General features: G+C 40.8%; 1 protein-coding gene across 1 annotated transcript in view; it reads left to right on the top strand.

Annotated features, from left to right (window-relative positions):
- The first annotated feature begins 6,838 nt into the window (after positions 1 to 6,838).
- The window catches only part of frmd4bb (FERM domain containing 4Bb), an 80,788-nt gene continuing 74,029 nt past the window's right edge, over positions 6,839 to 13,597 (top strand). The window contains exon 1 of the mRNA XM_051880931.1: positions 6,839 to 7,007. The gene's annotated coding sequence lies outside the window, so the exon portion shown is untranslated. The remainder of the gene's footprint in view (positions 7,008 to 13,597) is intronic.

The following is a 13,597-nucleotide window of genomic DNA, read 5'->3' as shown; positions in this document are numbered from 1 at the left end:
GAACCAGATGTTTGTAGAGCCTTTCTAACGAAGTGCTCTATTTATTTCTCTTTGCAACCTAACACGTTTTCTTCTGAGGAATCTAAAGTCGCGTTGGTCATGACGCTTCTGACGGGACGCGCAGCGTTGTGGGGAACAGCGGTGTGGGAGAACAAACATCAGTGCTGCTCCTCATTCCACACCCTGTCGCAGGAGATGAGACGGGTCTTCGACCGTTCGGTGGCGGGACGGGAGGCCGCGCGCAAACTCGCGGATCTGCGGCAGGGAATCCAACCAGTGTCTGATTACGCCATCAAATTCCGCACCCTGGCAGCGGAATGCAAGTGGAACGAGGAGGCGCAGTGGGATATGTTCCTGCATGGGTTGGCCGACCGTGTTCAGCAGGAGATTTACCAGCTGGATCTACCCACCAGTCTCGACGGTCTCATTGAGCTCGCGCTGCGGGTGGACGCTCGCTTGCAAGAACGCGCGGCGCGTAAGAGGCCCGTAGCGCGCTTCGAGGAAATGGAGGAGAGCGGTGCCAGCGGAGTTAACACGGTCGGTCCCCCGTTCGATCCTGAACCCATGCAGGTGGGTAGAGCTCGGCTCTCCCGGGAGGAGAGATTACACCGGAGAGAGATGGGACTGTGTTTGTACTGTGGAGGGGCGGGGCATTTTCTTAGGGAGTGTCCCGTAAAAGGCAGAGCCCGACAGTAGTACCGAGGTTATTGTCGGGTGGTCTTTCCTTGGATAAATCCTCATCTGCGACACTCCTCCCGGTGAGACTACAGTGGGTATCGGGGCATCACACCTGCCAGGCTCTGGTCGACTCGGGGGCGGAGGGCAGCATCATGGACTATGATCTGGTCACGCGTTTGCACATACCCATTCACCCTTTGGAACATGCCATAACTGTCATCGCCCTTAATGGACAGAAGCTACCCACCATCACACACGCCACGGAGCCCTTAACCGTCATCACTTCCGGTAATCACACTGAACAGTTGCCATTTTTTATTTCTAGATCTACTACTCATCCGGTCGTCTTGGGTCATCCGTGGTTGCTCAAGCACAAGCCCAGGATCGAGTGGGGTCAGGGGTCCGTGGCAGAATGGAGCAACCAGTGTCATGCGTCTTGTTTGTTGTCTGCCTGTTCTTCTGTGTCTCGTTCTGTGTTACAGGAGTCGTCGGTGAATCTGTCAAACGTGCCAGAGGAGTACCTTGACCTGAAGGAAGTGTTCAGTAAGTCCCGGGCTGCTTCTCTTCCTCCGCATCGTCCCTACGACTGTGCCATAGACTTAGTACCAGGGTCTTCTCCGCCTAAAGGCAAGTTATATTCACTTTCTAATCCGGAAAGGGAGGTCATGGAGAAATACATTTCTGATTCTCTGGCAGCTGGGATCATCCGCCCTTCCTCGTCTCCCGCGGGGGCGGGTTTTTTTTTCGTGGGTAAGAAGGACGGGTCGCTGCGGCCGTGCATTGATTACAGAGGACTGAACAACATCACGGTAAAGAATACTTATCCTTTGCCGTTGATGTCTTCTGCCTTTGAACGGCTGCAGGGCGCGTCTCTTTTCACGAAATTGGACCTGCGCAACGCTTATCATTTGGTTCGCATTAGGGAGGGGGATGAGTGGAAGACGGCATTTAACACCCCTAGAGGGCACTTTGAATACTTGGTTATGCCTTTCGGCCTTTCCAACTCGCCCGCCGTGTTTCAAGCACTCGTTAATGACGTGTTGAGAGACATGATCGATCAGTTCATTTATGTCTACCTGGACGACATATTGATATTTTCTTCTTCTCTCCAGGAACATGTGCAACACGTCAGACGAGTGCTCCAGAGGCTGCTAGAGAATGGGCTTTTTGTCAAGGCGGAGAAGTGCGTTTTTCATGCACAGTCAGTTCCATTTTTAGGGTATATCGTGTCGTCTGAGGGGGTGCGCATGGATCCTGACAAGGTTAAGGCTGTGGTGGATTGGCCAATCCCAGATTCCCGTAAGGCCCTGCAGAGGTTTTTGGGATTCGCCAATTTTTACCGGCGTTTTATTCGCAACTTCAGCCAACTAGCCGCTCCTCTGACCGCCTTAACCTCCACCGCAACGGCGTTCAGGTGGTCTAATACAGCTGAGGCTGCATTTTCCAATCTGAAGAGCCGCTTTGTTTCGGCTCCCATTCTTGTCGCCCCTGATCCTTCACGTCAGTTTGTGGTGGAGGTTGATGCTTCAGAGGTGGGGGTAGGGGCAGTTCTTTCCCAGCGCGCCGCCACGGACGATAAGATGCATCCTTGCGCGTTTTTTTCTCATCGCTTATCCGCCGCCGAACGGAATTACGACATTGGTAACAGGGAGCTGCTGGCGGTCAAATTAGCTTTGGAAGAATGGCGTCACTGGTTGGAGGGGTCGGGGGTACCTTTCATCGTCTGGACCGATCATAAGAATTTAGAATACATCAGATCCGCTAAAAGACTAAACTCTAGGCAGGCTCGGTGGGCTCTGTTTTTCGGTCGTTTCGATTTTTCTCTATCATATCGTCCCGGGTCTAAGAACATCAAGCCCGATGCTTTATCTCGTATTTTTGATCGTTCCGAGCGCCCGTCCACTCCCGAGTGTATTTTACCTGAGAGACTCATTGTCTCTTCACTCACATGGGAGGTCGAGTCGAAGGTCCACACGGCCTTAGAAGGGGTAACGCCTCCGCCCGGGTGCCCACCGAGTCGATTATTTGTACCAGAGAGGTTACGTCCAGACGTTATCCGATGGGGCCATGATTCCAATCTGGCTTGTCATCCAGGGGTTAGTCGTACCATGTTTTTGGTTAAGCAACGATTCTGGTGGCCCTGCATGGCTCGCGATGTTCGCAATTTTGTTTTGGCTTGCTCTGTCTGCGCTCGTGGTAAGATTTCTAATCGTTCCCCAGATGGGCTTCTTCAACCGCTGTCTGTCCCTTCAAGACCCTGGTCCCACATAGCGCTAGATTTCGTAACAGGCCTCCCTCCTTCACAGGGCAATACGGTGATTTTGACCGTAGTGGACCGGTTCTCGAAGGCGGCACATTTCATCCCCTTGCCCAAATTACCCTCTGCCAAGGAGACAGCGGTTACTGTCATTAATCACGTCTTTCGTATTCATGGCCTCCCGGTAGACGTGGTTTCTGACAGGGGATCCCAGTTTACCTCCAGATTCTGGAAGGAGTTTTGCAGATTACTGGGAGCGACTGTTAGTTTGTCATCTGGGTTCCATCCCCAGAGTAACGGGCAAGCTGAGAGAGCCAACCAGGATTTGGGGAGAACGTTGCGATGTCGGGTAGCTCAGAATCCTTCATCCTGGAGTCAGCAGCTTCCTTGGGTGGAGTACGCGCACAACTCGTTACCAGTGTCGGCTACGGGCCTGTCGCCTTTCCAGTGTAGTCTAGGTTACCAGCCACCTATCTTTCCTAGTCTGGAATCCGAAGTCGCGGTCCCCTCCGCTCACGCCTTCGTCCAGAGGTGTCGTCACACGTGGAGAAGAGCCCGAGAGACTCTTATTCAGGTGGGAGCGCGCACCAAGGCCCAGGCCGATCGCCACCGGCTGAAGCCTCCCGTATACGTCGTCGGACAAAAAGTGTGGCTTTCTTCCAGGAACATTCCGCTCCGCTCCGTATGTAATAAGTTGGCACCTAAATTCATTGGCCCGTTTACTGTCACCAAGATTCTTAGTCCGGTGACAGTCCGCCTCAAATTCCCCCCAGCGTACCGTAGAATTCACCCCGTATTCCACGTATCTAAAATCAAACCTGTTTTTCATGCTAACATTAATCCGCCGGTTCCGGTTCCCCCCCCGCCGCGTCTCGTAGATGGGGAACCCGTTTATTCGGTTCGTCGTATTTTGGACGCTAGGCGAAGGGGACGCGGATTCCAGTACTTGGTGGACTGGGAGGGTTACGGTCCGGAGGAGAGGAGTTGGGTTCCTGCCAGGGACATCCTGGATCACTCTCTTATTGATGATTACTATCAACAGGTAGGCTCTCCTGGGAGCGCCAGGAGGCGCTCATAGGAGAGGGGGTACTGTCACGGTTCATGGATTCACTTACTCACCCTCGTGTGTTGTTGTGTGTGTGTGTGTGTGTGTGTGTGTGTGTGTGTGTGTGTTGGGTGTGAGTGAATGATTGTGTGGGCGTCACCCATTATGGTCTGATTGCGATCTGTTGCCAGCCGTGTCTTGTTAGTGGTTGTTATATATTGTGCTTGTCTTTATGTGTCTTTGTCAGTTCGTTGCAGGCTGTTCCCGGTGTCGTGTTCTCTGTGTGTTTCTTCCTGGCTTTTGGTTTCTGGACTTTCGTCGTGTGCCCTGTTTTCTGGGTTGGATTATCCTTGTTCTCTGATACCCGCTGTAGCCCTGCGCCACCCAGTGCCTCGCCACTCTGCACGCCACAGCCTCTGCCTCGACTGACCCTTGGAGTGAAGTTATTGTACAGCATTTTCCTGTCAATAAATATTGTTATTCTTGCACTTGGATCCTCTGTCTGTGTTCATTCCCTGACAAAAGGACAATGATGTACTAAAAACGGAAACAGACGACAACGTTGTCAAAACGATCCCGTTCATGTCGATCCGTGAAAACATCTAAAAACACTGTATTACTCATGCCAGGCCAGTAGATGGCGATGTCACATTGTAAAGAAACACTCCGCACCTATAGAATGAACACGTAATGACATCACAGTTTCCACAAATTTACATTTTTGTAGTTTACTGTAAGAGATGATAACGAAAACTTGCACTTTCAAACGTATTTTAAGTTCGCGTTTTCAGGCCCCCAAAACACCATTAACATGTAAATGAACAGCCAAAATGCATAAACAGTTTTACATTTTTAGTTGAAAATGGTGTTGTGTAAATGGCCCCTAAAAGTCCAATGTGAACATTTGAATGTTTTGAGAACATTCAGAAATAACATTTTTATAACTTAATGGGAACAGTAACAGAACGTTCTTAGAACATGTTTTTTTTTAGCTGCATACAGTGGGTTTCCCACAATGATTGTCTGATTTTAGCTTCCGGCTGGAATGATCATTGAGCTTCTTCTTCACTGCAGATGGTGTTTGTGTGTGTTGTGGGTGGAGGGTGATGGGGAAGGGGGACCCCATGGGCATTCACACAGTGGGCACTGAGAAGATGCAAATAAACCAGGCCCTTTGTTCAGATGTTTGGGATATTGTTGTCAAGCCCCAAAATCTGAACCTCTATTCGATCCAGTTTTGCATGTACTTAACTTTAAAAAACCTTTCAGCAGTGGTACGCTGCATAATCTATACGTGAAGAGTAATGACTTTGAATTACAGTCGCTCAAAGAAGAGCCGAGATATCACATTTGTAGAGGAGGCGCCTTGACTACAGGTTCAATAATGCTAATGTATCTTCACCTAGTGTACTGCCTGGGTTTTATTTAATTATCATGAAAAAGATTTTCTAATTTACAACTCATGATCACGACTTTTGTCAAGTTACTAATATGATCAATTGAAAAGTTATTTGAAACATTTTATAATTGCTAAAATAGATTAGTGCATGTTACACATATCATGTAGGCTATAATTACAAGCCTAATAATATGTAAATACACACAGCACAACAAAATGGATGGATAATTAGTATGTATTAATATTACTCGGTAGGTTTACATAATGTTAACATGTAAAAGTAGTAATTAATCAGCATATCCAAAGTTATTACTACCATTTCAATGAAATTATTAGCCTAATTAAACAATTAATTGATTAATTTGAAGGACTAATTGAATTAATTAGCACATACAGCTACTAAGGCATTCATCCCAGCTAAAATATATTCTAAGAATGTTTTGAAAACGTTCCCAATACATTATTAAGACGTTATTTCTGAATGTTCTCTGATCGTTCAAAACGTCATTAAAAAATGTTTTCAATGTTTTCAAATGTTTTAAGAGAACATTCCCTATAATTTGCAAACATCACAGGAACATTACTTTTGTCTCTGAACATTCTTAAAATAGTAAATTTAAAAAACGTTAGACGAATGTCCAACTAAAACGTTTCAGAAAAAGTTCCATGAACAATGTATAAATAACGTTTTTGTGCCAATGTTTTGAGAACATTATCACAGACCAGATAATGTTCTGTTAGAAGAACAGTTGTTCAAAACATTGAGAGAACCTTGCCAGAACATTAGCTAAAGTTTTGAGTTCCCTGTTAGCTGGGATTAGCCTCTGTTGTCCTTCAATGTCTTAAGTTTACGTCACAAATTAGCGATATTTGAGCGAATTTTGCGACCAAAAAAAGGTCCATTGTTCATTGGCAATAGTGTAGAGATGCATGAAGCACTGAACACAGAATCACGCATGAACAACTTGAAAATGAGCGAAATCTGCATCGGGATCTTGTTCACCCTTTTACACGAAACTCCCGAACACGTGGAGTCTGGATTTTACCCGCGAAATTTCGCTGAGCAACGGTCACTGTGGCCACGCCTTTAAAGCGCTGATGGAACGAATCATTGAACCGAGGTAAGTCATTCAATTTAAACGATTTATTGAATTAATTATCAAGTGTCTTACATTATTAATTGTTATTTATAGCAATATGATTAACGAACAGTTAGGATGTTTTCACACTTGGTCCTTTTCAGGGGTTCTTTTAAAGCGGACCCAAGTGTAAAAACACCCTTAATGTATTCGAATTCCACAATATTTCCTTGCAGCATCAGTGATGATATAGCGAGCGATATTATGCATGTTGTCAGTGAACGGAGGGCGTGTGTAGTTTAGGGCATCCACACACACACACTCCACACAATACTATTGGGTATAGTATGAGTGAGTGTGCGCGCGCGCGCTCGCCCGTGTGTGTGCAGATAACGGCATGGCCCCGGTCTGTGTCTTTGTAGCCGGTAAGGGGAAGGCGTGGTGAGTGTCTGATCCACAGAACGAACTGATGAGGGAAAGAAGCTGATGTGCGGCGATACATCCGACAGCGAGCGTGTGAACTGAACGGAAACGCCCTTATAGACCGAGGTAAGATTTATTCGCTTATGTTTTAATCAAATGAGTCGCTTTTGTATTATTTGTCGCTTTTTCGTCTGTTATTCGGCTTTGACAACAGGCTGCATCAGAGCACGTGAAACACGATGGATTAACCGGACGATGTTCATTTGTTATTTCTAAATGAAGAGGGTTTGTAGCTCACGTCCAGTTATTAGCATTTATTCAGCAGAATGACAATGAGCATAGTCTATATGATTTTTTTTTTCTTTTGGGGGCAATAGAAAGGTGGAATTTGTAATTAACCATTCATCTCAGCGTTGATAAGAGAAGATTCATTAATGAATCTCATATGGTCACTATGTCCTGTTGAAGCATCTTTGTGAACTGAGAGGTGCAAGATACATGAATGTAGGCAGGCAGCTAGGTTTTCACAAGCTCTTGGTCAATGTGTCAAGTTCTTTTCTGTTTCTGAAGGGAGACTGTATTGTCACATCACAGACATTTAAAAAATAATATTTCCTCTTTGATGAGAACATAGGAAATGAGGAAATGAGATGATGTCATATTTTTTGACAAATATCATTAAATAAAAATAAATGCATACCTATAAGCACATTTAAATGGTTTCTATTTGTGCTATAGGCTAAAGTGTGATTTATGTTATATTACACAAAATCACTATTATCAAATCACTAAATATTGAACTATGATCAAACTGGAATATAAACTGTATAAGTCTGTGTTGCTGATATTTACTTTTTGTCTTCATGTTTTTAAATTGAACGATTCTGCCTGACTAGATTGAAATTAAAATATTTTAAGGTTTATGAAGTAATATAATAGCTTTGAGTTGAGTGAATTTTTATTTGCTGATAATCATAATTAACATGGAATTTTTAAATTCTGTTAGTGACAATAATGCTAGGTGCAAGCTTATTAAATTAGTAAATTATGACAGTATTTAAATTTTTCTTATTGCATTTCTGCAAAATAATATTGTTGCTTCTTGCACATTTCTCGATGCTTTCAAAGTAATATGTCTAATGAGTGACACTAAAACACGTTCAGTTTCATCTGCAACAGTTGAACGTGGACCTGTAAGTGTTTTATTACGCTGGTTTTTGAACGTATTACGGCAGTTTGGAAATGAAATATCCAGTGAGGCACCAAAATGTTAATGCTCTATTGCATTTGAAAATAATGTACCATTTACACTAAACCTAACCGACAGTGTTAACAAAAGCAAACATGAGATAAAAACGCATTTGATGAAGCCACCATGCCTTTTTAGCTTGCTTCTGCAAGCCTTTGAGCTCTTTTATCATGACTCGAGTTTCACTGGATTCGTACCCGTCCACATAGCAAGTGCTACCAGGTGAGCAAGTTTGTCTAAAAAGCCCAATATGGAGCTGGTTATGTGACTCAAACATCAAAATGTATTCGTTTTACAAATAATGCCCTATGATAACATAGTATTGTGCAAGTAACCCTTGAAAATAAGTTTTTATTAATCAATAATCTGCCCCAGTATTCATAATTTGTGTGAACTGGAATAAAATTTGTTGGTTTTTTTGCCACTAGTAGGGATGTAACGATTCACTAAGCTCACAATGCGATATGATTCATGATACTGGTTTCATGATACAATTTTCTCTCAATTTTTTTTTTTTTTTTACAAAATGAAATTTAAGAAATTATAAATGGAAAAACTGTTCTTTTATTATTTCTAAGACAAAATGCTGCATATTTCTTTGTGAAATTGAAATATCTTGGGTCAAATAACAAAACTAAATTGAAATTTTAGAACTAATCCCAAAAAGGTCCCTCCAATTAGATCTTCCACTGCTGTTTTCTTGGTAGGAGGTTTGTTTCAGCTCAGCTCCTGCTGTGTCTGTCTGGTCAAGAGGCTGCAGATATAAGAAGTAAAATCTAAGTACAACAGAGACAGAGGTTTCACATTGTTATAAAGGCAAGATTTTAACATTTGCTACAATTTGTATCTTTACACTTTACTTTTGAACACATTTAGAAAAATATGCTATAATAATCATGTTATTTAAAAATTCGGTAACATTTTACAGGAGGGTGTCATTTGTTAACATTAGTTAAATATATTAACTAACATGAGCTAACAATGAGTAATGCATTTGCTGCAGTATTTATTAATCTTTTCCTTAATGTTAGCTAATCAAAAATACAAATGTTCATTATTTGTTCATGTTAGTTCACAGTGCATTAACTAATGTTAATAAATGCAACTTTTGATTTTAATAATGTATTAGTAAATGTTGACGTTAACATTAGACTAATAATTGCTGTGAAAGTATTGCTCATCTTTAGTTCATGTTAACTAAAGTAGTTAACTAATGAACCTTATTGTAAAGTGTTACCAAAACTCTATGTACACATTTAGAAAGAGTACAATTAACTTTCTCCTTCAGTCTGTGGAATACATCCTTTCTCTAACGTTAGATGAGGCAGACACTTGGAACTCTTTCTGCACTATTAGTGTATATTAATATGCTATTAGTGTATATTAACAACATCCTTAGCGCTTACCGTTGCTACGCTTGACATTTGACTTGCTTGCTGCTCTCGCACCTGGCTTCGTTACGTCATTAAGTGTTTCTAAATTTCAATGGTTCACTTGACTTTGGCAGTTTGATACACACTCCAAACCACTGATTCGAAACAAAAGATTTGTGAAGCTTCGAAGCTTCATGAAGCAGTGTTTTGAAATCGCCCATCACTAGATATTGTTGAATAAAGTTGTTATTTTGTTTTTTTGCCACACAAAAAGTATTCTCGTCACTTCATAACATAAAGCTTGAACCACTGTAGTCACATGAACTATTTTAAATGTGTCTTTACTACCTTTCTGGGTGTTTGAAAGTGTAAATTAACTTGCTGTCAATGGAGGCCTCACTGAGCCATCGAATTTTATCAAAAATATCTTAATTTGTGTTCTGAAGATGAAAGAAGGTCTTACGGGCATGGAACGATGTGAGGATGAGTAATTAATGACATAATTTTCATTTTTGGGTAAACTAACCCTTTAACATCTCAACCGACTTGAATCGTCACAAGTTTTCATCGATTTTCAACCGACTCGCGGTGCATCGTTACATCCCGAGCCAATAGAGAATCATCTGGAAACTGCAGCGAATTGAATGTACTGTATTGGTACTGTATTTTTGGAGTTTTGCAAAAATGCAGGAAGAGCCTCTATTGTTTTGTTTGTTTGTGAACTCTTACTTTTAGAAGCTTTCCCATGTGCGTAAAATCTATTTGCAGATGTTGGAATGGAATGGAAAGGTTGCTTTTGCAGTGTACTGTTGCTGTGTACAGTCTAAATACACTATACTTTCTTTACCTTTGTCTATTTTTGTTTATTAGCTTCAGGATTGGAGACATTTTTTGGGTAGCAGACAAGGCACTCATGTATGCAGGGCTCTAGCTCATTCATATTCGAAGTTTTACCTGAAAGTAAAATAAGGTCATGCAGCTGAAGGAATATTTGCATCCCTGTATTTGCATGCCAAGCTGTAGGTGCTCCAAAAAGGGTTGATGCTTACTAAAAGCATATAAAATCATGCTATTACAACTTTTAAAGTGTGTTACAAATTCCCAAAATATAGATTGTAAAACTAATAGCTGTAATAGCATTGCACAAACCTAATGAACGACAAACCTTTGGGGTCTCCTACTGAAACAGGAAGTTTAGGCTCATCCCTTTATTTTTTAAATAGCCAAGACACTTTAGTCTAAATCACAGATGTGAACCATGATTTGCTGTTTGCTGATGTTAGTCAAAAGCAGCCATTGTTTTTGGGATGAGACGTTCTCATTTAAGAGAGCATTTTATTGGACGATTTGGATATGCCTGTGAGTGCAACATCATGTCATCAATATTTTATGTCCGTTTTCATGTAACAGGATGGCTGTAAATTTAAAGCAGTTAAAAAATAGTTAACTTTCAGGAACACAATAGCATTTTAATGGCCTAAAAACTGACCAGTTTTTATTTATTGTGATATAAAAAAATGATCAGTCGAATCTCATTGGAGCCCCTTTGGAGCACCTGTATTTATTGCTTTTTTTGTTTTCCTCTTATCTCTCAGGAAAAGAATCATTGACGTACAGCTAACTTGTCAGCCTTGTAAACAGGAACTGGTAGGTAAAGGACAGTGTTTGGAGGTGGAAATAAGCTTCCGGTGTCTTCCACTGTCTTTTCTGTGAGAAGCAACTGCAGGAACTCATGTTCAGGAAGTCCTGTCACAAACAGACATCATCTAATTTTAAACACTAAATCAGAGGACGTATCGCTCATTGTTTCTGCATTGGTTGGCCCTCTGAAAACAGCAAGTGAGTGGAAGTGACAGTGTTTTTACATGATCACATCCTTTTCATTAGTAGCACATCTTCCTGTAAAATGTTTCGGACAGATTACGTTCAAGGTGCTTTTATGTACAAATTTAGTTTAGAGAGGATGACCTTAGTGTCTGAGCTTATTTTTAGTTAAGTGTCATTTCTCTTTTCCATCTTATGAAAGCGTCTTGAAAGCTCTGTTTCTCTCAACTTTTCACTTATTAACTGGCTGTTTGATGCCTCTGAGTTTCATAGCTGGCAGGTACAGTGTCTCCACAGGCAGAGGCTGATAATCCTCAAGGAAGGCAGACTAACACACAGGGGAGGAAGGATTTTCACCAAACTGCCAAGAAAGTTATATTTCACTCTAAAATCAAAAGAAAAAACAAGAAGTTATATTTTGCATAAAGAAAACAAAGGACAATGAAAGGATGAATGAAAAGTCTGTCATTGTTTACTCTTCTAAATATTGTTACCCATATGAATTTGAACAAATGATTTTTGAGTCAGTTCTTTACAATCAGTCTGCTGATCCAGTTCACAAAACTGGTTTAAGATGTTTTAGATTTATTCAGGCTTGGTATGACACTCTACCATTCAAGAGTTTGAGATCGGTACTATTTTTTAATGTTTTTGAAAGAAGTCTCTTTTTCTCGTCAAGGCTGCATTTATTTGATAAGAATACAGTAAAAACAGTAATAATGTAAAATATTATTACAATTTAAAATTACTATGTGAATATATCTTAAAGGTGTCATGAATTGCATTATTTCATTATTTGATAATGTTTCCTGTAGTGCACTTATAATGTTAGTATGATTTTTACATCAAAAATTGTCATAATTTAGAAATAAAAGGCATTTTTTCCTACACTGATTTTAGCCCTCTGTTTTGAACGCTCTGTTTTAAGGGGCGTGTCTGCTGTGAGACTGCAGTGTAAACGCCCACTGCTGTGATTGGCTAACATCTTTGCATATGAAATAGCTAAGTATTACATGTGGAACTCTCAAAACACATTTTTACTATTACAGTTCTCAAGGTTTACTAATCGTGAAAAGTGTTGATTATAGCATTATATTGAGATTGTGGCATGAAAAGTTGCAGTGATGAACATTGTAGCAGAACATTGTAACATTGTGATCTTGTCATTGTAACTCGATTTCTGCACACTAACGAATGCTTTCATGATCATAACTAACAGTGCAAACACAATAAGAGATTCGATGATTCTAACAGGAGTTTTGGCACAAGTCCAGAACTCAGTCACTGATAACCTTGCGCTGTTTGATTGACAGCTCCAGTGATTGTAAAGAGCGTTCTGTGATCGCTTTCTATATATAATTTAATCACAGTTTAAATAACAGATTATTTTCATACTACTAAGAGAAACAATGTGAAGTTGACACTGGTTTGATTTACTGACAATAAATGAATTTGAGACAACATCTGACTGTAGGCCTACATGAATCATTACATATCAGAAATCACTGGTCACTGGTGATTTTGGTTAGACATGTACACATAATCTGTACATATCAAACTATCTGTAACAAAGCAATAGTGACACAGTAAAAAAAAAAAAAAAAAATCACATAAGTGTGTTGCGCCATTCCTGTCAGATCTAATATAAGGCACAGCATTGTTTTGTTTTTTTTCAGGCTCTCTGCAAATCCAATGCAGCTACTGTGCATCCAATGTAGCTTTTTCCATAACCTGGCAATGCACAACATTTGCACTCTTCAAAGGCAAGTTTATTGCTTAGTTGCTCAATCCAGTGTTAGCATCATGTCTGTTATTTACCTACTACTTGTCATGTCCGAATCAGTGATCGGGGCTACAGTGGGAACAATATAGAAGTAGGTGTTTTTTTTTTTTTTTTTTGTAGAGGCAGTCTTTCATATGACTTAATAAATAGGCAGATTCCACAACCAGTCATAATCTGGGCTTTGTTTAAATAAAAGCTGTTTTTTAAATAACAAGGTAGCTTTCAGTTCTGAAACTTACAGTATACTCTTGTAGTATGATGACCTGTCAAAATATGTCAAAAGCTAGAGGAAATTTTTATTTCTCAATTCATGACCCCTTTAAAATGTAATTTATTACTGTGATCAAAGCTGAATTTTCAGCCTCATTACTCTAGTCACATGATCCTTCAGAAATCATTCTAATATGCTGATTTGTTGCTCAAGAAACACTTATTATTGTCAATGTTGAAAACAGTTAATTTTTTATGGATTCTTTGATACAAAGAA

Source organism: Ctenopharyngodon idella, chromosome 22 (genome assembly GCF_019924925.1).
Source record: "Ctenopharyngodon idella isolate HZGC_01 chromosome 22, HZGC01, whole genome shotgun sequence".
NCBI classification, from domain to species: domain Eukaryota; kingdom Metazoa; phylum Chordata; class Actinopteri; order Cypriniformes; family Xenocyprididae; genus Ctenopharyngodon; species Ctenopharyngodon idella.
This window is presented reverse-complemented; position numbering and strand designations above follow the sequence as displayed.